This window comes from Amblyomma mixtum, chromosome 1 (genome assembly GCF_055824585.1).
Source record: "Amblyomma mixtum isolate Tamu chromosome 1, ASM5582458v1, whole genome shotgun sequence".
NCBI lineage: Eukaryota > Metazoa > Arthropoda > Arachnida > Ixodida > Ixodidae > Amblyomma > Amblyomma mixtum.
Genome location: NC_143012.1, coordinates 124,912,303 through 124,939,578, shown reverse-complemented (window position 1 = coordinate 124,939,578; position 27,276 = coordinate 124,912,303). Strand labels below are relative to the sequence as shown.

Genomic DNA, 27,276 nt, shown 5'->3' with positions numbered 1-27,276 from the left:
CACGCATCGGCAGATTTCGTCTCGTACCCGTCTGCTCCACAAGTGAATTTGAGCACAGCACGCTTATTTCAACAAAATCACGCGTTTCTCTCCTCTTAATACGCTCACTGGGGCCACGCATCGGCAGATTTCGTCTCGTACCCGTCTGCTCCACAAGTGAATTTGAGCACAGCACGCTTATTTCAACAAAATCACGCGTTTCTCTCCTCTTAATACGCTCACTGGGGCCACGCATCGGCAGATTTCGTCTCGTACCCGTCTGCTCCACAAGTGAATTTGAGCACAGCACGCTTATTTCAACAAAATCACGCGTTTCTCTCCTCTTAATACGCTCACTGGGGCCACGCATCGGCAGATTTCGTCTCGTACCCGTCTGCTCCACAAGTGAATTTGAGCACAGCACGCTTATTTCAACAAAATCACGCGTTTCTCTCCTCTTAATACGCTCACTGGGGCCACGCAGCGGCAGATTTCGTCTGTGGTACCCGTCTGCTCGACAAGTCACTAAAAAAACAATTTCACAACCGCCGCGGACGTGCTCTTTCGCTTGGCGAACAGGCGGCGGCCACTCCGGGCAAGGCTGCTCTAACGAGCTGGGCGGTTGCGGCGCGACAGCGTAGCTGTAGGCGGAGGAGAATGTAAAAGGGAGAGGGAACAAATAGTCTGGCCACACTGGGTTTTAGTTCACAATCTGGCAACCTTATAGGCCTCTTGCGCTGCAGTTTGAGGTAACGTGGCGGCGCCTGGTGGCAGCAAGGAAAAGCTGGCTGGGTAGTACCAGGTTGGGTGGTAGTGAGCGCTGGCTGTGGCGGCGTACCTTTCTAGCCTGCGTTTTGCGTCGATTCGCACGTTTTTCTGCACTGTTGTGAGTGCGAGAAGGCTCGTCACTTGTGACCAACCACGCCGCGGCCTTGCCGTGGCTTAGTTTTTAGAAAAACCGACGCTCCGTGTGCCTTAGGACGAAATGCAGGCAGCAGAAGGAATCTGCGACGCCGATCCGCCCGAGAGACTTCGCTCAGTCTCGAAAAAGCGTCACCGTCGTTACTGCTGTGTCGTAGGCTGCCACGAGCAAGAAGGTCTGAATCCCAATATCAAATTCCACCGTTTTCCTTCAAGGTCTCACGAAGCGCAGCGCCGGGCGCGCTGGATAGCTGCAGTTCGACGCACTGAGTAAGCGAACCTTCGCGTTGTGCTGGCTGCTTCGCCTCCCTTGATGTTTGTTTGGTTATCCGCGTTGCTGAAATTCGTTCTTTTTGCACATGCAGTCCGGACGGCAAACCGTGGGATGCAGTGCCGAACACCAGGATATGCAGCCGCCACTATGTGGGTATAACGAGCAAAACAATGCCAGTCATCCCTCATATGTACCTACAATCTTCCCTGCGGTCTACAGCCGGTCTCATCCTCCTTGTGTTCGTCTTCTTTTGACGCCTACCTCTCTCAAAAAATGTATGTGTAGGGAGCAGCCGCATATGCAGGCGTCGAATGAGAATTTATGCATTCTACAACACAACTTGTTTAGTACATCCCTGCATAGGCAGTTGGACCAAGCAAGCAGCAAAAAGTGTACCATGACAATCACCAAACAGTAGGGAATGCGCAACAGAGCAAGCAGCAAAAGGCGAGAAACGAACAGCATAATTCAGAGATCATATCAAGGGAACGCACAATACAGCAAAAGCACAAAAAAAATGCATGGTATAATTCATATGTCATGTCAACATCTCACTTCAGATAATCACTATTAAGGCAAATCGGCATATCAGCAGGCATGGCTGGTGGTTCACGACTAGAGACCCGGCCACTGAGACAATTGACAATTCGAGCGGTGCAACGTGGTGAGGTGGCCAGGTGCGTGCAAATGACCACAAATGGGCGGGTTGATTAGGTGCGAATTCGCTGCGCACTACGAGCAGCCCAGCGTCGAGAGTGAAATTTGCGCATTGTCGACCTCAAACCAGTACGTATGTGGCAGCGCGGCATCACTGATAACAGCGAACGTGTTCGAGCGATGTCGTTTTAAGGATGAAAAGCTGCATCAAGCGCGCAGCGCACGAGCTCGCGCTGCAGCGTTATTCGGCTGCGAGCTCATATATGCATTGCATCATGTTAGCATTTGCTGAAGGAACAGATGGCGGCTACTACAAAGCAGGCATGACTACTTGTTTAGCGAGATGCAGTCAACAAAGACTGCAGGAGGCCCACCGTTTCGTGGCATGCTGAAAGACCGCTGCTGGCGCGGCGTGTACCGTCGTGCGCTCGAGCAGTCCCGTATACATGTCTGTTTAGGGCTGCTGCGAATTCATATATTGCAAGTATTTCATCGCGTTGGTGCGCTTAAATCTCGAAGCGTGCAGACCTTATCTGAAGTTCAACTTCGTACGCGACTCCCTTCACTTGCGAATGACACCGCGCTGAAACTTCGCCACTCATTTCTTGAACAGAGTACACGTACTTGGCGTCGCATAATTTCTTCCCTTTACACAGCGCGCCAGCCCTGCAAAAATCTTCGGCGCCCGATGTTTGCTGTAGGCCATGGCACAGCACAAGCGAAAGTCGCGGGTCCATACTGCCAACGTGCTTTCCGAAGCAGACGCCAGAGCCCGGTACTACCCAGCCGAGGGCAGAGGGCGCTCTTTAGCACCATTTTCGCAGCGCCCCCTGGGCAATGCAAGAGGTCTATAGCCTGGCAACACTGGAAGTCGCGCAAGTCTGGCAACACTATAGTATGGCAACACTGGTCCGATAGCAGACGGCGGGTACGTCTCACGAAACCCAGCCGGTTTGTCTTTTTCGAGATTCATCTCCTTCGCTCATGGCCTCTGTATCACTTACTGTATCAGTGGCCGCCACTGATCTCCACTAGTGGAGCTGGATGCCGCATCGGGCGCCCGAAAGTGAAGCCACCGGAAGTAAGCGGCCTTGTCCCGGAAGTCAGCCTTTGGCAGTGCATGAAATCGGAGCTCAGCACGGTTTTTCAGTTCCAGTTTTGTTTTCCCACTTAGCATTTCGTCCTTTCGCCGTTCTCGTCTTTTTCCATGACAATGCCTACCTTTTGCGCCGCCAACTGAGCGAGGAGACCAGTGAAGTCTTCGGGAAGGACGTTTCAAAAATAAGGGCCCATTGCATTTCAATGGGGCGACACTAGCAGACGACAGGAAGCCGCTACGCACAGCAAGTATGGAGCCTCGTCTACACGGCTCGGTGTCGTCTCGTTTGCCTAGCTTCGCCAACTGTGCTCTTTACTGCGATGCTTGTTCCCACGCTCAAGCCCAAGTTATGCTATCAATGGGGGATAAATATAAGAAAGTATAGGTTGAAACATCCACCAGGCAGCTTACTTTGCACCATTTTACCGAATTATATTTAGACCGAACCGGAGCGAGGGCTAGGCTACTATCTTGTGGGGTGTCGACGGTGTTCGGTTGGTTCACATTAGCGCCTCCAAAAGGTATGGTACTGCTTTTTCGACGGAGCGTGTCATGTACTGTTTCGTGTTGTAGCAAGTTAAGCCTGAATGGTCTTTAATTCGTGGTGCTTGGTGCAGTTGACTTCTAACAGCGCTTCTCACGCGCACTGCACCATTCGCCTTTCTTGTCAGTCGTTCCTCTCGCGCTGTGCCTTTTCTTTGCTGCACGAAAATTCGGTTTTAAGGTGACCTAGCCTCATCGTCATTCCACTACTTCTCCTTTACGCTCGGAATACAAGAACCAGGCAAGAACATAGTGTTTAATGCACGTACCCCTTTGCCGAGGCAGGGTGAGACCTGCATGCCTGTTTTCTTCACTTTAGCAGAAATTACAGGGTTCTGCACACAATGCTCACATTTCTCGCGTTCAGCTGGCTTGTTCCTTTCATATAACAGCAGACATCACACGAAAACAACGCAAAAAACTGAGAACGAAAGGGCGAAAGACACGACTTTTTGCATTGAAATACACAGCAGACACCCGACTTCCGGGACAAGCGGTCCAACTTCCGGTGGCTTCACTCGCGCTCGTCTCGGAAAGCGGGAATGCGGCATCCAGCCACCTAGTGGAGATCAGTGGTGGCCGCATCTGTTATTTTTGTGTGTGCCAGCGTTAACGCGCTGGACTGTGGGATTTTACTGCCTTCCTCGCAGCTTCAGCAGATGGGGTACGTGACTTGCACTATGAAAGCGTCGGGATTCCCGACAGGTAGGTGGCGTTTACCTGTGCGGACCAGTTGTATGTTTTCCTTCCTTTTTCACGCCGTGCTGCAATGCAGGAGGTCAGCTTCTTTGTGATACTTCCGAAGAGCGCAAAGTAGCCAAACCTGGCAACCCTGTGGACCTCGGCCTCGGCATAACTTAAAGCCTGTTTCACATGCAAGCGAATATGGTAGCGAATCCTGCCGCCGCGACGGAAAAACCTGTTTTGAGTCGTCGCTGCGACGAGCGGCGAGGTTTCAACAAGTTGGAAATTTTCGCAGCGACGCGCCGCTCGATCGCTCAGTCGCTTGCATGTGAACCGGCCTTTAGGCGTCTGGGTTTGACCATATTAGCTCTATGGGTTTGACATGCCGCAAAAACAGAAAAGCGAAAAACCCTCCGGCGTCACATCCGCCAACCGTCCTCCTTTCCACCTACTCTCTGGGCGCGCATGCGCAGTTTTGCGGAGTTTGTTCTCTCGATGTTCAGGTGTGCCCAAAGCGTTATTTTCACCCATGTTTTCACCCATGGATTGCCTTGGCTTCGTTTATTGTTGTCGGACTGGTTTTGAGCCGCCGTTTTTGCATCGTTTGCTTGTTTGGTCAGCCTCTGTCCACGCCTGGACGTGTGATTTCGGGGTCGCGCTTATCCTATGGCATTTTCCTATGGCATTTTGCATCATTCCCACCGTGTATATGTGACCTTGACTTTTGCGTGACGCGTTGTGATCGCTGGATTCGTTGTGAAAGGACTCTTCTGTGCTTGCGTTGTTTGGGTGCTCGCGCTTGTGCAGTGCCTTCGAGGACGCTCCACCTTTCTCCGGAAAGTCTTGTTATAATTGCATTCGAGCATTCAACCTGATTTGCGAAGAGGATATGCATGTTAATAATGTGAATTCAGTACAACGTGGGGCCAGGGTCATAAATACGATCCAGGCACGGTGGTTTTGCAGTCCCTGAGGCGTATCTACAAGGTCGTCCACCCGTAGCACGCTAGTGCGTGGCCCCACTCTGGAGGGCCACTGTGTCCGGCACGGCCGCTCATCGCAGCCAAGTGGCGCAGGAGAAGTTGGACCTGGACGTGGTGCTTCACGTCATCTACCACTTCGCTTCGATGCGCGGCCGTGTCGTGCGCAGTGGCCCTCCAGAGTGGGGCCACGCACTAGCGTGTTCGTTCTAAGAGTGGACGACCCTGTACATTCTAGACGAAGGGCAGGAGTTTTCAAAACGCACCAGGTGAATATTGCCCACGTGCTATAACTGGTAAATTGCGCGGGGATTGTGCAAATGTTGAAGATGCTCTGCCTCGTTCGCAGTTCCCTGGAATCGTTTACCTTGCGACGATTAATTCGGTCTACGTAGGGGGAGACAGCTAGAAACATACCCAGGCGGCTGAAAGAGCATCGCAGTGATGTCGGCAGGAATCGAACAGCTGCTGTGGCAGAACATGCACAACCAGGGCGCGAAATTGCTTGGGAGAATGTGGAAATCTTTGCCACTGAAAGAAATTTGTAAGTGTGGCTGCAGCTGGAATCCTTTATAATATACAGAGAATTCCGTTTTTATCTGCGGGATTTTAAAAAACTCCTGTGAGCAAACTACTGTCCTAATTGAGAGCAAACTTTGCTCACGGGGTAGCATATTATGGTCTACGTTATTTGAGATGTAATTAAACGTCGGTACTTGCCTGCATTTCTTTAAATTAAGAAGGAACTGCTGTCAACTGCGAGTAAAGCTGTCGCAGACGAGAGCTATATGCGAGCCGAGCAGCTGGTTTGACAGGGCGCGCCATCTTCCGGAAGGCGAGGCAAACGACGTCCCGGCTCGTCGAATCTCGCCTTCCGGCAGATGGCGCGCCCTGTCAAACCAGCTGCTCGGCTCGCATATAGCTCTCGTCTGCGACAGCTTTACTCGCAGTTGACAGCAGTTCCTTCTTAATTTCAGGAAATGCAGGCAAGTACCGACGTTTAAGTACATCTCAAATAACGTAGACCATAATATGCTACCCCGTGAGCAAAGTTTGCTTTCGATTAGGCGAGTAGTTTGCTCACAGGAATTTTTTAAATTCCCGCAGATAAAAATTGAAGTCTTTTTAGATGATGCTGAAGACAGTCATCAGAACAAAGGGAAACAAACCTTCACCAGGCTTATGCAAAGTCATTGCCCTGATTAGTTAAGGAGCTGCCTTTTCATGACCGGTCCTTCATTTTGGACGAGCAATCTGTTAGGGTTCTGAAATGTCAATCAATGTGTTCGACATGGTCAGTGACCAAAGTTTCATTCTACTATTAAGGCAAAATGGAAACCACGACAAAGTGTGCCTTATGCACCGAAGCTAACAGCAGTTGTGCCCTAAGCCCACAATATATTCCACAATTAACATCAAAAAGGTGGCCTGAATCCTTAATTGTTTTGTACCACTTCTCTCAAGCGGTCTTGCCTGAATCCACGCACATTTTGTGTTAGGAAGCATGGGTGTCAGAAAAGACATTCCAGACAGTTGGTGTACTGCAGTGGTGTTCTGTGGGAATACTTAATTCTGACATGGCAGTTGCGCGAAACACACACACACAAGACAGGTTACGGGACGAGCGCTCGTCCCGTAACCTGTCTTGTGTGTGTGTGTTTCGCGCAACTGCCATGTCTGAAGTATTCAACCAACTAGCCCGACAACACGTTCTACTTAATTCTGTCAGTAGGTCATGCTAGATGGCGTGGCAATGGAGTATACCGCTCCCCCTTTAAGACACATTCATTTACCTATGAGATTGAACGTCTTTTAAGAGATTAGGGTACCGGTTATAATAGCACAGACATGATGGCACGTGAACAACTTTCATAACTGGCTTGTCTTTTGAATTTCTTATTGAATTGCAGTATTGCTTTGCATTGAAGCCATATATACTAATAATGATTCATTTCTTCCTGTGTACAGTGCTTCAGCCAGGAAATAAATTGATTGGTTGCAGCTCTTTTCCCATGTTTTCATTCCTTGTTTGTGTGCTTAAACTACTCAAACTGATATGCTTTCTTCAATTCTAAGCCAACTTTCTCAATAATAACTCACCTTGTAAGCAATGCATATAAGCAGAAGTAATTTACAAGGCACAATTCATTTGTCCGTAGGTGTCGCAAATACTCAAAATCGGCAACTTGGTATTGGTTAGCAGCAAGGAAAACCTTTTTTTCATTGTAATAAATCTTGCTACTGTGTAGATATTTGTGTATGTTGCTGTTGAAATGAGGTCCTCGACGTGAGCATGGTCGGCCGTAATTTCATGGCACTTTGTGCACTGCCAACTTCGTGCTTCTGCTAACAAAGTTTTTTGAAGTGCTGTTCAAAGAGCTGGGATCGTGTATTGTTGGGACCAGCTTAGCGAGAACCACTGGAACTTGCAGAAGCACAATGAGTCCTTCAACTGGGGCTATTTGATCTTGCAGTGTAATGATCATTTTAATGTTGGATAGCTGTAATTCAGCTCTTGCTGTCTTATTAATATGAGTGGTAGACACCTTTGACCATGCCCCGAAATCTCAACTTTACAATCCAGAGGTATGGACACGTTATACAAAAAGTGTTTCAAATTGTGCTCCTAGGTATTACATGTTTTGAGAAAATTTTTTACCAGTTTTGGCATTGGCAGAGCAGCAAAGGCGGGTATTAAATTTGAATCAAAATAGATATTTTACCACACATTCTAAAATTGTCTGCAATTCTAGTTAAAATTTGGGAGTGATATTAGGATGGCAAGATGTTTTTAACATTTCAAATGCCCTTTTTTTGATGCCAAATTTGTCAAAACAATATTGATATTTCTTTTGCTTTACTATAAATTTTTCTTTCTTTTTATCATTCAATTTCAACACTACAGAGAGTCTTGTTTTCTGTTTTACAACTTCTATTTCTTTCCTCTGGTGCACTGATTTTCAGCGTTTCACGAGCACTACAATGAGCCCTATATTTCATCACGTAATGACCACATGTTTAAAGTCTGTGTTCTCGCATGTCATATGTTCATTTTATCCACACACCAGTAACGACTGGAACTACTTTTTTGCCTTTGTCACTGTGATCGTCAATAACATCGCCTTCAAGAAAGCTGCAACTGATTTGTTCTGTTAATAATTTGTTCTGTTCACCCATTTCTCTAAATAATGCCCTTGAGCCTTGAGAGTGAATAAGTAAGGTGGTGGAACGAAATATATTAACGCATAATTTCTTTAAATTCAAATTGAATTTTCTTTTCGTGCAAAGAGGGAGCAGCCACAAAAAGCTACTGCTGTCAGTGGCTTGACAAAGTGACCCAACAGGTGATGACAAATGCAGTGTATATACCGAAACACTGAATGAAAAGCATGGGCAAGCCGCCATGATGGCTTAGTAGTTGTGGTGCTCAGCTGCTGACCTGAAAGATGTGGGCCTGATCCCGGCCTTGTTGGCCTCATTTCAATGAAGGCGCAATGCTAGAGGCCTTTTGTACTGTGCGATGTTGGTGCACGTTAAAGAACCCCAGGTGGTCGAAATTATCCACAGCCCACCACTACGGCGTCCTCATAGTCTGAGTCACTTTGGGACGTACGATAAACCGCATAAAACCATGGTCTCATTCTATGTGGTCGTAAACTGCACTCACATACCCATTACAGCATACTGAACAGCAGAACAAAAGCAAGTGGTCAACTGTCCTATATACGATACAAAAAAGAAGTAGGTGAATGAGCAGCATTATTTAAAGACGTGGGGTGAAGCAACAAATCATCCATTTAATTTACACAAAGGGAAGAAAGTTGATATATGGCACCCGCCAAGCTAAAGAATAGACAGGCACTCCAACATAATCACCAGTAAACAAAATATATTAAGAAGAAAACGAGGTCCCAGCAAAGTTTGTTTGACACTTCAGATGTAACTGCAGCACAAACACCCACATTCAAATTAAGGAACACACGCATACATGGATGCTGTAACAGCCACATGTGTGTCTGAGAGAGATAGAAACAGATTTATTATGATGCAACATGAAGCGCCGTGGATATCTTGTGCCAGGGTCACCAAAGCCATCTGGTCCATGTCAGCTTGTCCGATGCTATGGGTAATGCTGTAATTGAAAGTCAGTGGGGTTCAGCTTAACTTAAGGACAGCGCAGTGAGCTATGGAAAGAAAAATGATAGGTGTAACGTTAAGAGAGCGGAAGAGGGCGGAGTGGGTGAGAGAACAAACGCGCGTTAATGATATCCTTGTTGAAATCAAGAGGAAGAAATGGGCTTGGGCAGGGCATGTAATGTGAAGGCAAGATAACCACTGCTCCTTAAGGGTAACAGAGTGCATTCCAAGAGAAGGCAAACAGATAGCAGGGGGCTGCACAAAGTTAGGTGGGCGGATGAGATTAAGAAGTTTGCTGGGGTACGGTGCCCGCAACTGTGCACAGGACAGGGTTAACTGGAGAGAGACATGGGAGAGGCCTTTGCCCTGCAGTGGGCATAGTCAGGCGTATGATGATGATGATTATGGGGCAGAAAAGAGGGCACGTTCCTGATTAGCATAGGAATGATAGCAAATGGGGCATGCAGGGGGAAGCTCTGAGATGGTAGACAAAAAAATGGCCAGGGGTGAGGGGTATATCTTAAGAGGATGCACTGAAGAGAACGAAGTTGGGGAGTGGTGAGAGGTTTGTCAGGAACAAGAAGGCTGCAAAAGAGATCCTCTTATGTTGTCACAAGATTATTTTGTGCCTTCATGCGAATGTGAGTGCTTGTGCTGCAGTTGCATCCGAAGTATTTAAGAAGCGTTTCTTAGACTTAGAGTAGTTTTAATGCATACAAAGCATTATCATCATTGTTACTGATTATTAATTAAACAAAAAACCCTGCAAAGGTGTCGCAGATTAACCCGCTTCACGGAAGAGATAAGGTCTCTCAATGCACTGATGGTTTGCTGAATAATCCATCATAAAAAGCTGATAATTTCAATCAATATTTCAGGCTTGCAACAAGAATGGCAGTAACACAACACAACACCACTTGCGCACTAAAAAAAACTTTCACCTGCTTTAACATACATTCTGAGGCTCTCGAAGGGGGATCTGTCCAAGTTAGTGCACTTTTAGGCGAAATATGCCCACTTCATTGCTACCATGGTATCATCATGTTCTTGCAAACATTCCGTTCTTTTTGATTGAAGGGTTTCAGGAAAATTCTGTCATATGATTTGATAAGCTTTGATATAGGCCACTATTAAAGGGAAGGCAAAATATGCATTGAGAACTACTGACCAATTTACCTGTCATTGACCCCATCCCAAATACTAGAAAAATTCCTATTTGAATGCATGAAAAAATTTTTTAACTGTCTCTGTTTTTTTTAATCATCAGGAACGCGATATTACAAGAAGGGGCATTGCATTAATTCTTGACAAATTTGCAGCTGAGCTGTATTCGTCATTTGACAAATTGTTTAACAGCACTTTTTTTCTCAGTGTTCAGAAAATCTTTGATGTGATGAAACATAGGATTTTACCAAGCAAACTGTACCTGCTTGGCTTTTGAGCTCTGTTTTTCGCTATCCTTGAGAATTTTTTGTATAGTCGTTCATTATTAAATTAAATAACCAAACTGAACCTGGTGGTAAACTGCCAATATATAGAGGCTGGTAAACTGCTGGATTCTATTTTATCTTCCATACTCTTTAAAAAAATTTAATCACTAGTGGCTTCAGCTCGATAACTTCAGGTGCTTGGTCTTCCAGTGCATGGACAGCGCAGTTTTGCCCACAGATCAAGTACACTTTGAGACAGCAATGCATTAGTTGCAGGAAAACATAAATTATATGCTTAAATCATTTTCTGACAATGGAATTTCAGCTAACGCACAAAAAAAAAAAGATCTCTTTCAGGAATATTTCAAAGGCTAACGATAGAGTGGTATTTTACTTAATCGCGGTTCTCTCTCCTGCAGCTGAAATTCAATGGAATATGTGAACTGAATCAAATATTCTAGCATATTCTCTCATACTATAGTGGTAGCTTAGCTTATTATGGTATGTTTGTGTCACATTACGGAAGATTCTGTGGTTGCTCTTTAATGTGAAATCCTTGACTCTAGTATCCATGAGAAAAAAAAAATATTAGAACTCAGATATGATACTCTTAGATAAGGTATTACAATATTTGTTTCAATTCCTTCATGTTTTCCATGTGGGCAATAAAGCTTGAAGAATGTTTCAAATGTGTTTTGAATAGCTGTCTTATGTCACCAAGTGTTCGCATTTTCCTGTTTCTAGGTCTTTCCATAGTCTTTTTTACAAACAGACATTACTCATCACCATTTTTAGATATGAAACTTTTCAACAAAATTCACTTCCCATCGAAAGTTGCGGAACCACAAAATTTAGCTAGGTACAGGAAGGCAGCACACTGGCATATATGTACCTGACAGCTTTGGTGGATCACACAAAGAGCTCTTTACTGTACCATCTGTGCACAACCTAAGGGGCAGCTGAAGCTGCTGTATTATTCTTCAGTGTTTTGCTGCATTACCACGCGCAGTTTTCTGGCAGTGAAAAAGATGTGTGTGTGTGCGTGCAGGTTAAATGAAAGTGCCTTTCCAAGATGGCATCTTGGGAAAGAACATAAATAAGGTGAGGCTGACAATGTATAATCGTGGCACAATAGAAATTATGTCATGAAAAGGAATTTTACTTTATAGCACACTTCTTGCAATATCACACTCTCATTATTGATACACTAGGATCAGAATGACTAACATTTCAAAAAGAAAAAAAAATTAATCTGTATTTGTTGTACCTGTAATAATTGTTTCTTGTAGCTTTTGCTTGTTTTGATTCTTTTGCTTCCGGTAGGAGTAATTGCACAGTTTGCCTTTATGTATCTACAATTGTCAGGCTGTTCGTAATCTTTAATTTAATATTGTGTGAATGGAAGAAAAACAGCTAAGAGGTCTGTTACACTGTCAGGCATTCATTCATGCCTTTTCAAAAATGTGTGGGCAGAATGAGTGCAGTACATTTTATTTGTTCTGCTCAGTAAATAACCTGATTTGAAACTTTGCAAGGATTGTTCTGAACATATTGATTTATGAGTGATTTATACTGCAATCTGGGCCTTTAAATTCTTTTACAGGGGCTGCTGGCTCTTATTGTACTGTCTGCATTATTTTTTCAGTGAGCACAGGTTCATCTGATGGTATGTTCTTCCATGCTTCACCTTCAATGGGGTAAAATGTGTGCTTTACACAATTTTCTTGCCTCAGCAGCTTTGGTAACAACTAAAGTCAAGAGCTTTCAACCTGACATCTGAACAATAAGCAAATTATTTCTACTTCTATTTAATAAGAAAAGTTCAGCTTTGTGATGACCAAGTAACCATATGACACATGTCCCACATTGCAGTTCTAATCCCTACTGTATCTCTCTGCTTGATGAAAATGCCATCATACCTTTCAATGAAAATTAAGTGCGTCTTGTACTAATATTGCACTTACTTGAAGGAGCTTTAAACCTTTTTTTGCTACAGTCATGAACGCAGTAGATTAGCTATAGTTCAGGTGAATATAATTTGCTTTCACTGGGCAATTGCCATCTGGATTTACATACGTGCAAGGGAAACATCCTAAACTGAGAATTTGACATAGTTGCAGCTGATATGAACTAATATCACTCAGTCTCAAGCAGAAATCTGTTGGCCACAGTTTCAAATTAAGAATCATAGCTGTTTGCTAATATATGATGCCACACCTTCTCTTGCAAAGCAGCTTCACTGTTCGAGCTGGAACCAAGTGAAACTGTGTAATCAAAACTGAAGTGTGCCTGAAATATCATTGCAAATAGTTCTAGTTAATGACATAATAAAAGCCAAATGTTTGTCCTAGTCAATAGCAGGTCAACTTCACAAGCATGGCAGATTTCGAGTGGTCACCAGCTATGGAAACCACAGGGTTGTGTGTGATCTCAGCAGGGGTCAGTTGGGATTTGTCAGACTAAACTGTCTACATTTTCAGTTGATACCAGTCAAAAACCTGCATGTATTGCAGCTGTGTTAAGGCTTCTGCTGTAATCTTTCTGTGCAAGGTGTGTCCCAGCTGGGATTAGTTCTTTTATAAGGAATTAACAGCTCTTAAAGGGATCTGCTTTTACACTGGCTGAGCTTGAAAAACAGTAGTAGGGAATGAAGTGTGTATATACTTTAGTGACCGCAGTGGGAACTGCTCGAGGAAAGAGCTGGGTATGCACTCATAGGCGTGGCTGCGAGTGCACCTGGCCCGTGCAGTTTCACCCATTTGGGCACCCCAAACTCAGTGCACTGCAGCCGAGAGAATCACAATTTGAGAAATCTAAAAACTGATGCGGATATTACGGTCAGCTATAATAAGGGGCATTACTGTAACTGGTAAAAAGTTAAATATTATATATTAATTTACAAGCCTGCGGGTTAAATAAATATCTTAGCTGTATTTAATCTATTTAAAAAATTGCCACATCTTCAGTGAAACACTCTGTAGGCCATCACTTTTGGACTAATTATAGCTTGTAGAGTACTTTCTCAAAGATAAATTAGGATTGGCATATATACTTTGCAACTGAAAACTCTCACATTCACCAGCTGAATTAATTTTATTTTTTTTTTGTTTCTGCAATACACGCTTTACTTATTTTCTTCTTCAGTGACTACTAAAAATTTCACATTTCAGTAAAAACCAGTTCAGCTGCAAATGTCGGTGCACATACTACGACGCATTTCGCTAGTGATTACATCTCTGTTGCAAGCAATCAACCTGTGCCAGCTCGCCCCGTTACCCATGCTTCTGGCTGAAAACCTCAACTGCAGCCATGGAATCAGCATTCTTGAATATGCATGAAATCTGTGGTCATGTTGTCCAGGTACGTGGTGATGTATGTGATTTGTGTGCATCTGGGAGAGACAATATGAAGTTAAATTTTTTTGGGCTACACATATGTGTGTACGACCTAAAGCGAGAGTTGAGAGTGCACTCAAGTGTCCACATATAGTTGTTAAATGCACCAGAGCATCAAATGCAACAAAACACATTGCTGCAGAGTTTTTCATAGGACCGCAAAAAAAAAAAGTAACAGCCAGGTAACAGATGAATGTTTAGTGTGAAAAAAAATTATGCACTGTTGCCTGCAGTTTTTTTTTATTATTATGACGTGTGCGTCACATCCTTTTCTGGAATTAGCAAGGCTGTGTGGTTCTCAGGATCGTTCTGCATGAGCAAAGAAGACCAAACAACACAAGTGATGAGTGTGCCATTTTTTCCATGATGCTATGCCAACTATATATATAGCTCAAATTTTGATTCCGCTTCTGAGCAGCTGTCTGTGGAAGGGTTTTAGCAGCTAAGAGGGAGCATGCCTAGAGCGTGCAAAGGTGCGGTACGCGCGCTCCTCTTCGCTTTTTCGCGGTGGCCGCGTTAATCCCATAGAATCATCGCCTATTGGAATCTCAAAATTGTGTATCTTAAGGTGCGGGTGACAAGAATAAAGCGGATGGCAGAAACAAAACCGTCGGAGCCAACGCGCGCAACTGCATCTCGTGTGCCGTCTGCCGCGGCATAGTTTCGTTTTCGCGCGTTAGGGTCGTTCGCGCTGGCATCACAGCGGCGATGTAACTGTGCCAACAGCCGCACCAAAAATCACCTATTCAGTAAGCGTGCTCACTTTGTCGTGGGGGCTTCCCGCCAGAAGTCGCCTAACACAGCGCCAGACAAGCGCCGATAGAATGTATAGTTTCGCTTTTTCTACCCGGCACTGACATTGCACACACATTGAACAAATGCCGGAACGGTGTAAACTATCACCGCGAGGCGACTTCCGCGGCATGCGATGCGGAAATAATGCAACAATTGCATTATGTAATAGATACAGGCGATCGAGTTTCAATTACGTATACATGGGTTTCGATCTATGGCAGCTGGACTGGCTCATGAAAACGTAGCACTGGTAAAACGCAGCAACCGCGAACGTAACAGCGGGGTTCTACTCGAGGTTTGTTTTGCAGGAAAAAAAAATCAATCCTTCCACTTTTCATTGTGAGGACTATAGAAGCGCCAGCTGCGGAACAACATATAACGCGTACTTCCATCTCGTATCGATATCACCGTTTCTCTGTACCGCACGCATGCACCACGATCAGTGCTTTTAGTGGCAAAACCTATTGAGCACGACCCTTCCTCAAACACACGCACTCACGGAGAACTCTCGTTGTTTCGTGCTCGCTTTCTTAGCTCAAACTTTTGGTCAAATTCTATTCGAACTGAGGGTGCCAAGAGTGGACACGTGTGTGCGGCACGGTGGTTTTGTAGCCGCGTGCTGCTCTCTTTGAGCAGTCTTATATTTATGTTTGTTGCGAGTAAACTTTTGAGATTTGCGCCAAGACTTTTGAAGATGAAGGCAGGGACCATCACGTTTAGAGCCAAATTGTGCGCGCGCCATGAAAAGGATATATATCGTTGCAACGCCACGCGCCAATGGTCGGGCATATCTCGAAGTCTCAATACTTCAAACTGTTAAGGGACTGAAAATTTGTTCAAATCATGCCGATTTGAAATTAAAGGTAAGGGGACCGAAAATAGAGTTCGGAATAAAGAGAGCCCGACCAGAGGGTTTAATGCATTCACTGGTCTTGTCATTCTTATGCGACCGTTCACTGGCAGCATTAGCGGCGCCTCATAGATGCCACTCGATCGGCCTCGCATGTTCTAAAATAAACTGGCCCCACGCCGTGACAGCGCAAGGAAAAAAAAAAAAAAGAACTATAGTGAAGCAGCCGCAAAGACCACAACCCACACCAAGCAATGCGCGCATAGTGCATGTAATGGCCTTTCATAGACTATCGGTCCGGGGGCTGTGGAAAACACGATGGCCGCGTGCAGCACGCTGCATTGCCATGCTTCATCATCGGTCAGGACAGCTAAACTGTACGGCCGTTGAATAAGCGTGTACTACCGGCAGTTTTGTCGCACTGAAATACGAGATTTTGACGGGACCGAAGTACCTTTTTGTAAATAGCGCAGATTTGAATGAAGCGATTTTTTTGTGTGTACAGTACACACCCTACATACCTCTCGGGCAATAATGGCCCTTAGCAGCTAAGCAAGGTTAGAGCAAGAAAAAAATTAAATCTGACATTAACAAGTGATGCAAATTCAATAAGGCACTGTTCTGTTTGAGGAAAGATAGGTCAGAAATGGTAAGAGAAGACTGTAAATCGAATTTGCCAAATATCGTTTTAATCATTTAGGGCCCTTTGTTAACAGGTAAAGACCAACATTACCCAGTTTGTGCACCCAAAGCATCATCATGAAAACTGGGCGAAACCCAATTCCTGCTCAAAAAGTGTCTTCAAGAGAAATGTAGTTTGCAACAGACTGAAGCTACCGTATTGAAATTGGCAGATGTCTTGAACCTGAAAACAATGGATGAACTAGCCATGTGATCTTTTCAGGTCGTGTTGCATGGCATGAATTACCGTGGAAGAGTTTTCTTTATGCTCCTTCAGAGTGCAGTTTAGGGAGATAGCAATTTCACTAACTGCCAGCGAGAGCCAAGCGCTACAGAATCTGCCTCATTTGCAGTGGGTTGGAACACCAGTAGTGCTAGGATGGTTGCCTAGCCTTTTTGAAATACCAACAAAGACCATTCAGTTAAAAGCACCCAGATTACAATATTCAGCACTATTTCCTAGCACTGTCAGTGCTGTATGAGGTGGTGGTATAGGCAGAAGCATCCCACATCAAGGGATGGTCCCTCCTATGCATTGAAAGTACATGTGCAGCGCCCACGAATATTCATTACCTGATCTACATTTTCACTGGGCTTCAGTACCCTTCTAGCAGTAGTCTCAGAGCAGCTTGTCAGTGAAATTTCTTTTCCTCATTAACTTTGTGCAGCATTTTCTGCTGCAGGGGCATAAACAGAAAGGCAATATGCGGCTCTGCAGAGGAAACAATGTGGAGGCTGGGTATGGTCTCAACCGACTGTTTTGAAACATGATTTTTCTATAGGGCCAACCAAGTTGTTAGTAATCTATTCATATGCTTCATTAATCACCGACAAGGCATGTTGGTAGGAATACTTTATTTGGCACAGCAGTTCTGGCAGCAATGGGTATATTGTCATTCTGCTTGTAGGCCAAGGTGCAGACTTGCGAGCACGTTCTTGAGCCAGTAGCCTGGAACGATGAATAGGTGCCTTGGACCAGAGAATGCTGCGTCATGCAAGGTCGGTTGCTGCAGTCCCTCCCCTAGTGTCAGCCATGAAAAGAGAAAACAAAAGTGGGCAGGCTCAGAAAAGTAAAATGCAACTAATAAACCACTAAGAGAAACCTACAAACAAATGCACAAAAAAAAATGGAATGCATGCAAGAGAGAAAAAGATAAGGACATCTCCCAATTGTGTTCAGGAAAGTAAAAAGAGCGCTAAATTATACACAAACCACACAGAAAGATGGACAGGACGGGCGCTGCTGTCTTTCTGTGTGGTTTGTGTACAATTTAGCGCTGTTTTTAATTTCCTGAACACAATGTCACACCAACTAGCCCAGCAAAAGGTACTGTTAAACATCTGCCAACAGACTATCGCAGCAGCCTACGCACTCCTGTAGTGGCCTTGTGCATGGACATTTGAAAGATCTTCAAAAAAGGATAAAAGCAACATTGTTGAAGATGTGCTGGAAGAACCACACACAAAAAGAAGTGTGCACAGAGCTCAAGAGAGAATGAAAATAGTCAAGACAAACAACAAAAGGGTTTCACTGGGTCAGACCAGTACTAATTAAGAGAATCAAATTATCCGGTTTCAAATCTTGGCAGTTAAGCTTCGCTAGTCCACAACACTGACGCATTTCCTTTTGCGGCTTCCGACGCTGGCACACAGGAGGTCAAAAGCTCCATATGCTAAACCCAAAACCTTAAAATGGGGGAGGGGGGGGGGGGGGGGACACCAAATTTTTGGTTGGCGTCTTTGTTTCAAATATTGCATTGCCCCAGGGCACATATACATGACACATGCTGCACGATTCATATATGCACTATAAATAATTTATTACCGTGTTACTTATACTGAGCGGTTTCGCTTTCTGAGCGCCGGGGTGTGTTATGACATCACTCCCAAGGAAGAGCATCAACCCTGGTCACGCGGGCTCCAAAAGTAGACAAAGGGACTGCGGCGTCGTCTGCTCTCGTACACATGCTGTGCGTAGCAGGGCTTTTCGAATTGCCGGCCGGTACAACAATATGCTTAGCAAAGCCAAGCGGGTGAGGGGCAACGTCGAGTTCTGAAACCAAGCAGCTCACTTGGGACGATCTCAGTCGGAATACGCGATTTCAGCGTTGTATTTAGCTTTGGAACACTCAGCCCATTCCAAAAGGATAAAAGGGTGCAACAATTTCTGGGAGTCTTTTTGGTGATCTCACGAGTATATTGTGCATTCATAAGCAGATAAAATTTGTTTTGTACAATGCATCTTTAAAATAAATATTTGCTTTCCTTGTGCTTTTGCTGCGTATGAAATTAGAGCTAGTTCTCAGCAATCCTGCTGTTCCCGTTGCAGCTTGGATAAGCCCTTGTGATCTAGATGCCAACTGAAAGCAGCATCTGCTTGCATTGGATGAAATGCTCACAGTGCAGTGCATTGCTGCTATCCACATTGCACATAAAATAAGAATCTAATCCCACTCAAACAAATATCTTTCCGCGTGGTTTACACAGTCGAGTTTCCTTGCGGTGTGGACGGAATAACAAAAATCTGCAGACAAAAAGACTAAAATGTAGCCGTTAAATGCATTCCCGAGTTAAATATGCTATCTAGGCGAGCTGAAGCATTCAACAAAGAAAATTAAAACTGGGCATCCAGCAAGCTACTAATTTTGAATTCCCGACGGCCGAAGCGAGAAACATAGTGGCGATAATAATGGACAGTATACATGATCAATTCACAGAAAAAAATTAATGAAGCCGCAAAAGCTGCATTGCAAGAGATTTGCTTCCCCTGTTTGAGAAAGCTCCTTTTACGAAGTCCATCTCTTTATTATAGGTGGCTACCCTTTTCTTTATTCTTCCCAGCATTTGATGTTCTCTACGAAGTGCGTGTCAACATCAAAGTTTTCATTTTGAAGCAGACAATAGTAATAAAATTCACAGCAAATACAACTGAATATTCTAGAGTAGTTCAGATATCAATACAGATAGTTAAAATTACAATACAAACATGTTTCCTCAAAATGCAGCAATAAAACTGACTATTCCACACCAATATTTTACTTCTCATAATTTATCGCATCCTAATGCTTACCGAGCATTTCAATGAATGAGGGGAAATCATGTGGAATGGTAAAATTTGCCTAAAGCATAAGTGTGTGCAGGGAAAAACCTGACAGCTTGAATTTGCAAGCTGGCAAGTGGAGGTGCTCTTGCCACAGTTCGCACTGAAAAGGCGTATGACGTGATGTGGCACACTGCTGAGAAACAAAAGATTACACAAAAAATCAATGAACAGCTTAAGCTACAACGCGAGTGAGAGCTTTAACAAGACTGCGTCTTCCACGCTGCCTCGTGACACCTAGAGACAGCTCCAACCATGGAATGCTGTCCCGGATGCATCATTCTTGACGGGACATGGCCCGCTTAACTCTTGTGTATGGGTTTAACCACACTGGAATCCCTAGCCATAACGGGCCCACAAATGCTGGCACATTTCAACTCAAAATCTGTGCAGCAATTTCGTCAGCTGTTTTCCTTCTCACCAGACGAAAAGTGCCTCAGTGATCTGGGCTCTTAGATTTGGAAGTTTCTTAAAATTATGCTCACAAGTTCCTGCTCTCTTTTATGGTTCATAAGAGTGGTGGTCATATGTGCTTTTACAGAAGAAACAAAGAGCACCACTTTGAGAAAATGCTGGAAAATTATCTAAACAAAACACTCCGCATGCTTTCAGGGGATTCATAACTGCTCATTGTACTGCCAGAGATTATTTCAGGCTTTCAAAGGATGGTTTTTCCATCAGTGAAAAGTACTGCCGTTTCCTGCCTTTCCAATGAAGGCGCCCATGCTCACACTGGCATCCCTTTCGACAGCAGCAATGCCATGGGAGAAGCACCAAGAGATTTCCATAAAAAATATCAGCTTCCTATGACCTTATCACAGCTCGAACCACAGAGAAACTAGCCTGTTTGTTTCTGCAATGGCCTACAAGATTGACGAGGCCTGAGAGCAAGATTTTCAGTTTGATTTTGATGCCACGCTAGGGTGGCGTGGCTCCTCGCATGAGTACACTGAAAGTGCATGAATTCTTTACATTGCTATGACTACGGCTTATTCCACAGAAAATACTTTTGAATGCAGCTATGTCTATCCATATGCACTAGCCCAAATTAACTGTCGAGTCCGGGAACCTGTACAGAATGAACCAGTATATACAATGCTCACATCATGGACGACAAGAAAAAGACACCCAAAACAGACAGGCTGCCATGCCTCATGCATGTTAGAAGCAAAAATATGCCACGCCAATGTGAACAAACCGTGTGCTGGGCACTCGCAGTACCGTTGAAACTTGTGGCAGACCACTGCGTTAATTTCAGTCAGTCCTTTTTTCCAACTTGGCCACTTTCTTGACCGTATCCCTCACAATTCACTCATTTTTCCAGGTAAAGAAAATTCCCCTGATGATTCAAGGTTGCTAAACACCCTGTAAAGCCATCACAGCCCTTCAGAGAAATATAGTAGAACCTTGCTATTCTGTTCTTGGTTCGTGTAATGTGCCGTATAAGAAACCCAAAAATTATGCGTGTTACGCTATTTTTCTTCACAATATAAATCCTGGATAACTTTGTGGAACGATTCCCTGGTGTACATGTCCATAATTTCGTCAAATTCTGACGGCATGGTGCATTCAGAGACCAAGAGGAAATGCCAGCCAAGCTAGTCATCATTTTTCGATACTTTGCCCAAATGCACCTGAGCACTGCGGAGAAGGCTATGAAAAAAGCAAGGAGACGGAGCATCTTAAGAGCAGCGGCGGCTCCTCCACACTACACAAGTGCAATGGGACAAAGTATCTGGAAACGCCAAAGAATAGTTGATGGACTGGATGTGCCATGAAGCTCCAGCCCCATGAAAAACGAAAATATGGAAAGAACTTTCAAGCGCTAGAAAAAAAGGAGCTTTCCAAAATTTGTGCCAGCATACACACACACAATTTTTAATGAAGTGAAAGTGCCAATAAATGCCAGGGATTACGAAATAGTGCAAAACCTGGACATGGAGACAATCGTGTGCAGACCAGCAATCAAATTTTTTGAAGCTCCTAATTCAAGCTTCGTGCATAAAACAGCACTTGCAACATCCAAGAAAAAAATAATAAATGAAGGAGACAAAAAAAAAAGGGAAGGTGGCAAAAAAATTTGCAGACACCATCGCGTCAGGATTTAGCATTCATTGAAAAGCAGAGTGCAATCACCTTGAAATCAGTGGGTGGCCAAGCGCCTGCCTAGGGAACTTCTCAGTGCCCTTAAGTTCTTACGCAAACAATGATACACCACCCAGCTTGCCATATGTGACAATGCCCATGGGAAAAATGAATATTACACACCACACAGCATGTGGAGAGGAGGGAATGGCCACGAGCATTTTGGAGCAGTCTTTGAAGCAAGCCAAAATTCTATTAGGAGCAGATTTCCAGTTTTGTAGCAGGTGACCAATACTGAGAGAAGGTAAAGATACGGATGTGCCAAAGTTTAAAAAACTACTGGCTGCACAGTTTTTTTTAAATGCATATTATTTAAAAGGAAAGTTCATGAGTGCTTTAATGCATACGCCACACTGACATAATAAGTAGGGGTGTGCGAATATTCGAAATTTTCGAATATATTTCGAATATTATATTTTTAGTATTCGAATTCGATTCGAAATCCAAGTATTCGTGTTTTTTCGAATATTTGACCCGACGCGAATATTCGTATCTAGCCGAATATTCATTGTGAGTACCGGCATTCATTTCGGTCCGTAAGGCCTATCGACAGATACATAACAACATGGCGGCGCCTACACGGAAGGAAAATTCTTTCTTCCTCCAAGGGCCATGCCGCAGCTGACTGCGCTGGTGAGCTTTTTTGTGGCTATACCTGCGAAGCTGGTATAGTCAGAGCTGTGCACGAAGTACCTCGCAAATACGTGCCAGGTTAGTGCCAAGTGAGAGGGCATTTTCTGTGGCTGGAGGAGTCGTTTCAGCTAGAAGGGAACTACTTATGCCAGACCATGTGGTGCAGCTGGTTTTCCTTCACGACAACCTTTTACGTCATCCCAGCAACGCGCTTTTGTACTGATGGCAAGCTAGCCTTAATCAATGCTGTGTACTAGCCATCTTCTCTGATATTTCCACTCTTCTAAGAATTTTGTTCGAGACTTTGATAGTTTTTGTGCACCCACACACACCTTTTGTGTTCATTTCATCATCGATAGCTGAACTGTGATGTTCTTGGGTGCCCAAATAAATGTTTTGTAGTGATTAAATGCGTCTGTCCTTGATTATTCGATATTCGGAACTAAGTATTCATATTCGATTCGTATTCGAAAAATTTGATATTCGCACACCCCTAATAGTAAGACATGTTGCTGACATGCCTAGCCTACTTGCAGCTGCTTGACGCATCTGGAAAGAGAGAACTCTTCCCTCCCGTTGTAAGGAAAGGGGGGTGCCAGCCTGTGCCCACCACACCCGAGGCTCGTCACTAACCTGTTTGCAGGTGCTGGTGTACGAGCAGCCACAACCCTAGCCATGCAGATGTGCCCATTGCTATAGCTACTGCTTATCGCTGTCACATGACTTGGCCTTTCTGCAGCAGATTTCAGTTTTCCTCCATGCGCCGCACCTATCATTGCTGCGTTGCCGGCTGATCTGCGCCACTGTGCAGCTATGGTCCAGCCCCTTCTCATATTACCAACGCTGTCATGGATAGCGTGCTTCCCAAATTAAATAAGCTGCAGTGTGTCACATCAGGGCGAAGCTCTCAGTATTGACGGCCACGCTGCCTGTGAAGGGCTCTTTGCAGATGTTCTGCAGCAGGATGGCAGTGTCATCAGCCTGACTACGCCCACTGCAGGGCCAAGGCCTCTCCCATGTCTCTCCAATTAACCCTGTCCTTCGCCAGCTGTGGCCACCGTATCCCGGCAAACTGCTTAATCTCATCCACCCACGTACCTTTCTGCCGCCCCCTGCTATGCTAGCCTTCTTTAAGGACCCTTAAGGACCAGCGGTTATTTTGCCTTCGGATTACATACCCTGCTCAAGCCGCATTCGAGGCTGAACGGTAGCTATGCAGTTAAAAGGTTTCATGTGCACATTTTAAAAAATTGATCAGGACTCATTATTTACCAGGTAAGTGGATATATTCAGGTCGCTTTCAGTTTGGGCATATTGCCGCTTTGCACATAGTTTTTCTGCAGTGCTACGAGGTACGCCTTAATGAGGTTTCACTGTACTTATGAGTAGTAAGGTTGCTGAATTTGATGCGTCTCAACGTGAAATCTGAACTGACTGATACACCTCCTGCAGTGAGGCCCATGACCCAAGTGTAAAAGTGAAGTTCTGATCTACTGCTATGCGATGCATTCAGAACAGGTGCTGCCCTTGATGGCCTCACAAATAACTTTGACAACAATGGCAACACAGACATCAAAGTTTGCTCTCCACCATTGGTGCCATGTTTGCTGCTGCTCTAATGTCATTTTCCACAGTGGCCCACTCACAACTCAATCCTGGTAAATACAGGGGGGGGGGGGGTACTGTGCACAAAAAGACATGGACAAGAAGATAACACAACAAGCGCAGTATGGACAAGAAGATAACACAACAATGTTCTTGTCCATGTCTTTTTGTGTGCAGTACCCCCCCCCTTGTATTTACCGTGATTGACCGACTAGCCCAACAACGTACACCTCAATCCTGACCGCGGTGCCAAACCAGCAAACAACCTATAAGTGGTACTGTGCGGATGGATCTTATGGCCATGCCACTGCTCTAATTACATCACACCACTTTCTCTCAGTCCCATGGCGACATTCCGAGCAAAGGTGGGGGAAGGAGGAAGTTGGAGCACCACAAAAGGCAAATGTACAACAGGGACACAGTGCAGTGGCCTCGCTCAAAGCTCTTGCCCAGAGCTCAAACAGCACAGGCATTTCTGGCTGAGCTTACAACTTTTGTCACACCCAAGTTGACAGCTCACCAGCCACACACACCGCAACAATCACACACGCCAACAGTGCAAGGTCTGGCGATATGATGTTAAGCCATCTGTGCTTTAACCAACCCGAAATTCTTACCCCTCAGTCCAGTAGATGACCTCGGTTCTCTCCGGCGATACACCCAGCCATTACTGTTCACAGCTATGGTAAATTATTTCGACCTCTCAGATTCCCTCATCAAGAGGCATGAGGTCAATTGATTACTGTTTGGTTCTTCGGACCAAGAGGCATTAAGGAATAACTACAATTTCTGGGTAAACCCTCCCTGAAGGGGCCACAGAAAATCCTCCACCAAAGCTGCAAATTATACTGTTTGAACAGAAACTACTTTTTGTTGTTTATTTATCAGTTTATCTGTACCTCAACGGGCCGAAGGCAGCATTATATAAAGGGTGGGCTGACATGTAACCTCCTGCCATAGAATTTTTCACAAAAAGCAAACTGAAGAGCTAAACTCCCATCCCCATCCTTGAGGCTTTTTTTCCTCTCATAATTCCTGCTGCACTGGAAGCCCTACGTTGGTGCTTGAACCTGAATGCCACACACCCATAGGTGCGCCGCACACATCTTTTATCAGCATAGCGCCACGTAAGATCATGACAATGCCGCATTTGAGGTGAAGAGGTGCAAGTACACAAAACAGTAGGAACGAAACGAAAACACTAATGCTGTGCGAGTCATCCCTGTGCTCCATCTTTTGGCTGCCTCAAAAAGTGAAACTACAACAGATATCGACTTTTAACTTGTGGGGGAAAAAAAAGAGACAAACATAGAAGGAACAACATAAACAACGCCTCGTCCTTGTCTTTCCATGTGTGCTTCAAATATGGGAACTACTCCCTCGTTCAGCTACCTGTCCTACCTACATTCGCCTATGGCTTTTAGCCTCTGCTTGTCTCTAGGGGCACAAACGTTCCCGGTTTCACAGCAGGAGGCCCACTTTCAAAATTATAATTTGCTAGATCCATAACAGTCGAGTTGCTTTGTTCACTATACGGGCAGGCTTTGTTCACCTGGGGTCTGCAGGTGAAAGCCATATTAAGAGTTAATGTTCCCACGTTTTCTTTGTTTTTTCTTTCTACTTGACAGCCAGAGCAAAAAACTGCCACTCACCCGTGCAAAGCAAATGGCCACATAATCATCATAACCACAATGACCTGTCACACACTGCAACAGTGCCTTGTGAGCTTTATGCACCTCACAAGCTTCCAAAATATCAAAGGACATCAAGCACTTTGTCCACAATGTTCCCCTTCTTAAGGCCTCTTTGCAGTATCACCTGTAATAAGCTCTTAAGCTTAGAGGCCTTAAAAGAAAGCTTGCTTTTCCAGTTGCCTCATGCGCTCAATGCTAGTTAGCTACGTGGGTCCAAGCACCTTCCCCGTGTAATACCGAAGCTCAGTGCAGGTGGCACAGCACTAGTTTTAAAATTCACAGGAGGTGGAGAGCTCACCCTGTGGCGCCTTAAAGCCTTTGCTGCTTCCGCATTCTATCGTCCCATTTTGTTCAGCCTCTGCGCCAGCAAGAGAACGCCGGACTCGATGCAGGAATCGGGAAGGTCCGTGCCTACAAGTAAAATGCATTTCGGTTTTTCAAGTGCCGTTTTCTGAAATTAAAATAAATTAAAAGAACATGTTTACGCGCTGCAGACACCAAAGCGTAATCACTTATCTCGCCGCAATTAGTGCCCCTGTTTCGGAAAGCGGCTCGTATGGATAAACAGCAACACAACTGTAAAATGAACCATTAAATCAGTAACCTAAACACTTTCCTATTAGCGGGGGCACAAAAAATCGGACCGCGCACAAAACTCATCGCATAAACGGTTAGTTCAACCGGGCTGTTGTCAAAAGTTTCCCGCCTTTTTTTCGGGCGCACGCTAACCATGCGTGTTTTACATGACCAAAAGTTATGTTGGGCCGGGCTGACAAAAGGTACAAAAACTTACTCAGCGCATATTCTCTTCTGTCGAACTGCACTGAGCTTTTCAGCAGAACTCAGGATAAAACAGACGAGTCTCACCTTTAGGGCCTTTGTGTCCACTGCCGAGCAAGCGGGCTCAGTGCTAGTCCTGGGTGATCTGCAAACACAAAATATTCGGGCGCAAGGAAGTTCAAAATGAAATGCCGAATGCCATATAACGGGCAATCACTCAATACATACAATACATACCAAAAGACAGGAAGAACAGAGAAATTGCTCACGGGCAAAACGAGCGCGCGTACCTCCCACCGTCCGGCCATTCTCCTACTGCAAGCAATGCTCGGCTCGGCTCGCTCGGCTATAGTACACTGTAGCTCGGCTGTAGCTCGGCTCAAACATGACAAAAACAACAACAAAAAAAAATGGCCGGACGTGGCGTCATTTTTTAAACCGGATGCGACGTCACGGGTGGAAATAACGCTTGCGTTATTTCGACCGGGTCGCAGGAGACACTTCCTTGTTTAATTTCGCCTTTCGCGCCGTTTGCGTGTCTGTTATGCGCTGTTGCTGCCGTTGAGACCTTAGCGCCGTTGCGTTGTTTGTTCGCGCCAATTTCGGACTTCCTTTGTCCGTGTTCTCAGCAAGCATGGACAGGAGTGTGCCTTCAGGTAAGCGTGTTTTCTTTGCTATTATAAGCGCTGACGTTCCTTGCTAATACGCAGGGTATGGCGTTGCTCTCTCGAAGCGGACTTTTCGGCGCCGGTTAAAAGAGGCAGTCTCGGGCAGTATTGCAGCGGCTACCGCGTCCCGTGAACCAAGCCCAGCATCATTAGAAGCAGACCTAATCTCAGTTTCTGAAACTGTTGCGGAGCCGTCAGATGATGAGGCGAGGCCGTGTCATACTCT

General features: G+C 45.0%; 1 long non-coding RNA gene across 8 annotated transcripts in view; it reads left to right on the top strand.

Annotated features, from left to right (window-relative positions):
- Positions 1 to 4,027: 4,027 nt before the first annotated feature.
- Positions 4,028 to 27,276, top strand: part of LOC149367543 (uncharacterized) — a 30,326-nt gene continuing 7,077 nt past the window's right edge. Inside the window, exons 1-4 of one of the 8 annotated variants that reach the window (XR_016284947.1) lie at positions 5,269 to 5,406; positions 10,153 to 11,805; positions 12,308 to 12,370; positions 16,461 to 27,038. This is a non-coding gene — a long non-coding RNA (uncharacterized LOC149367543). Of the gene's footprint in view, positions 4,179 to 5,268; positions 5,407 to 9,829; positions 11,806 to 12,307; positions 27,039 to 27,276 lie in introns of those variants that run through there. The other 7 variants (XR_016284946.1, XR_016284940.1, XR_016284945.1 and 4 more) reach the window with 7 other exon arrangements.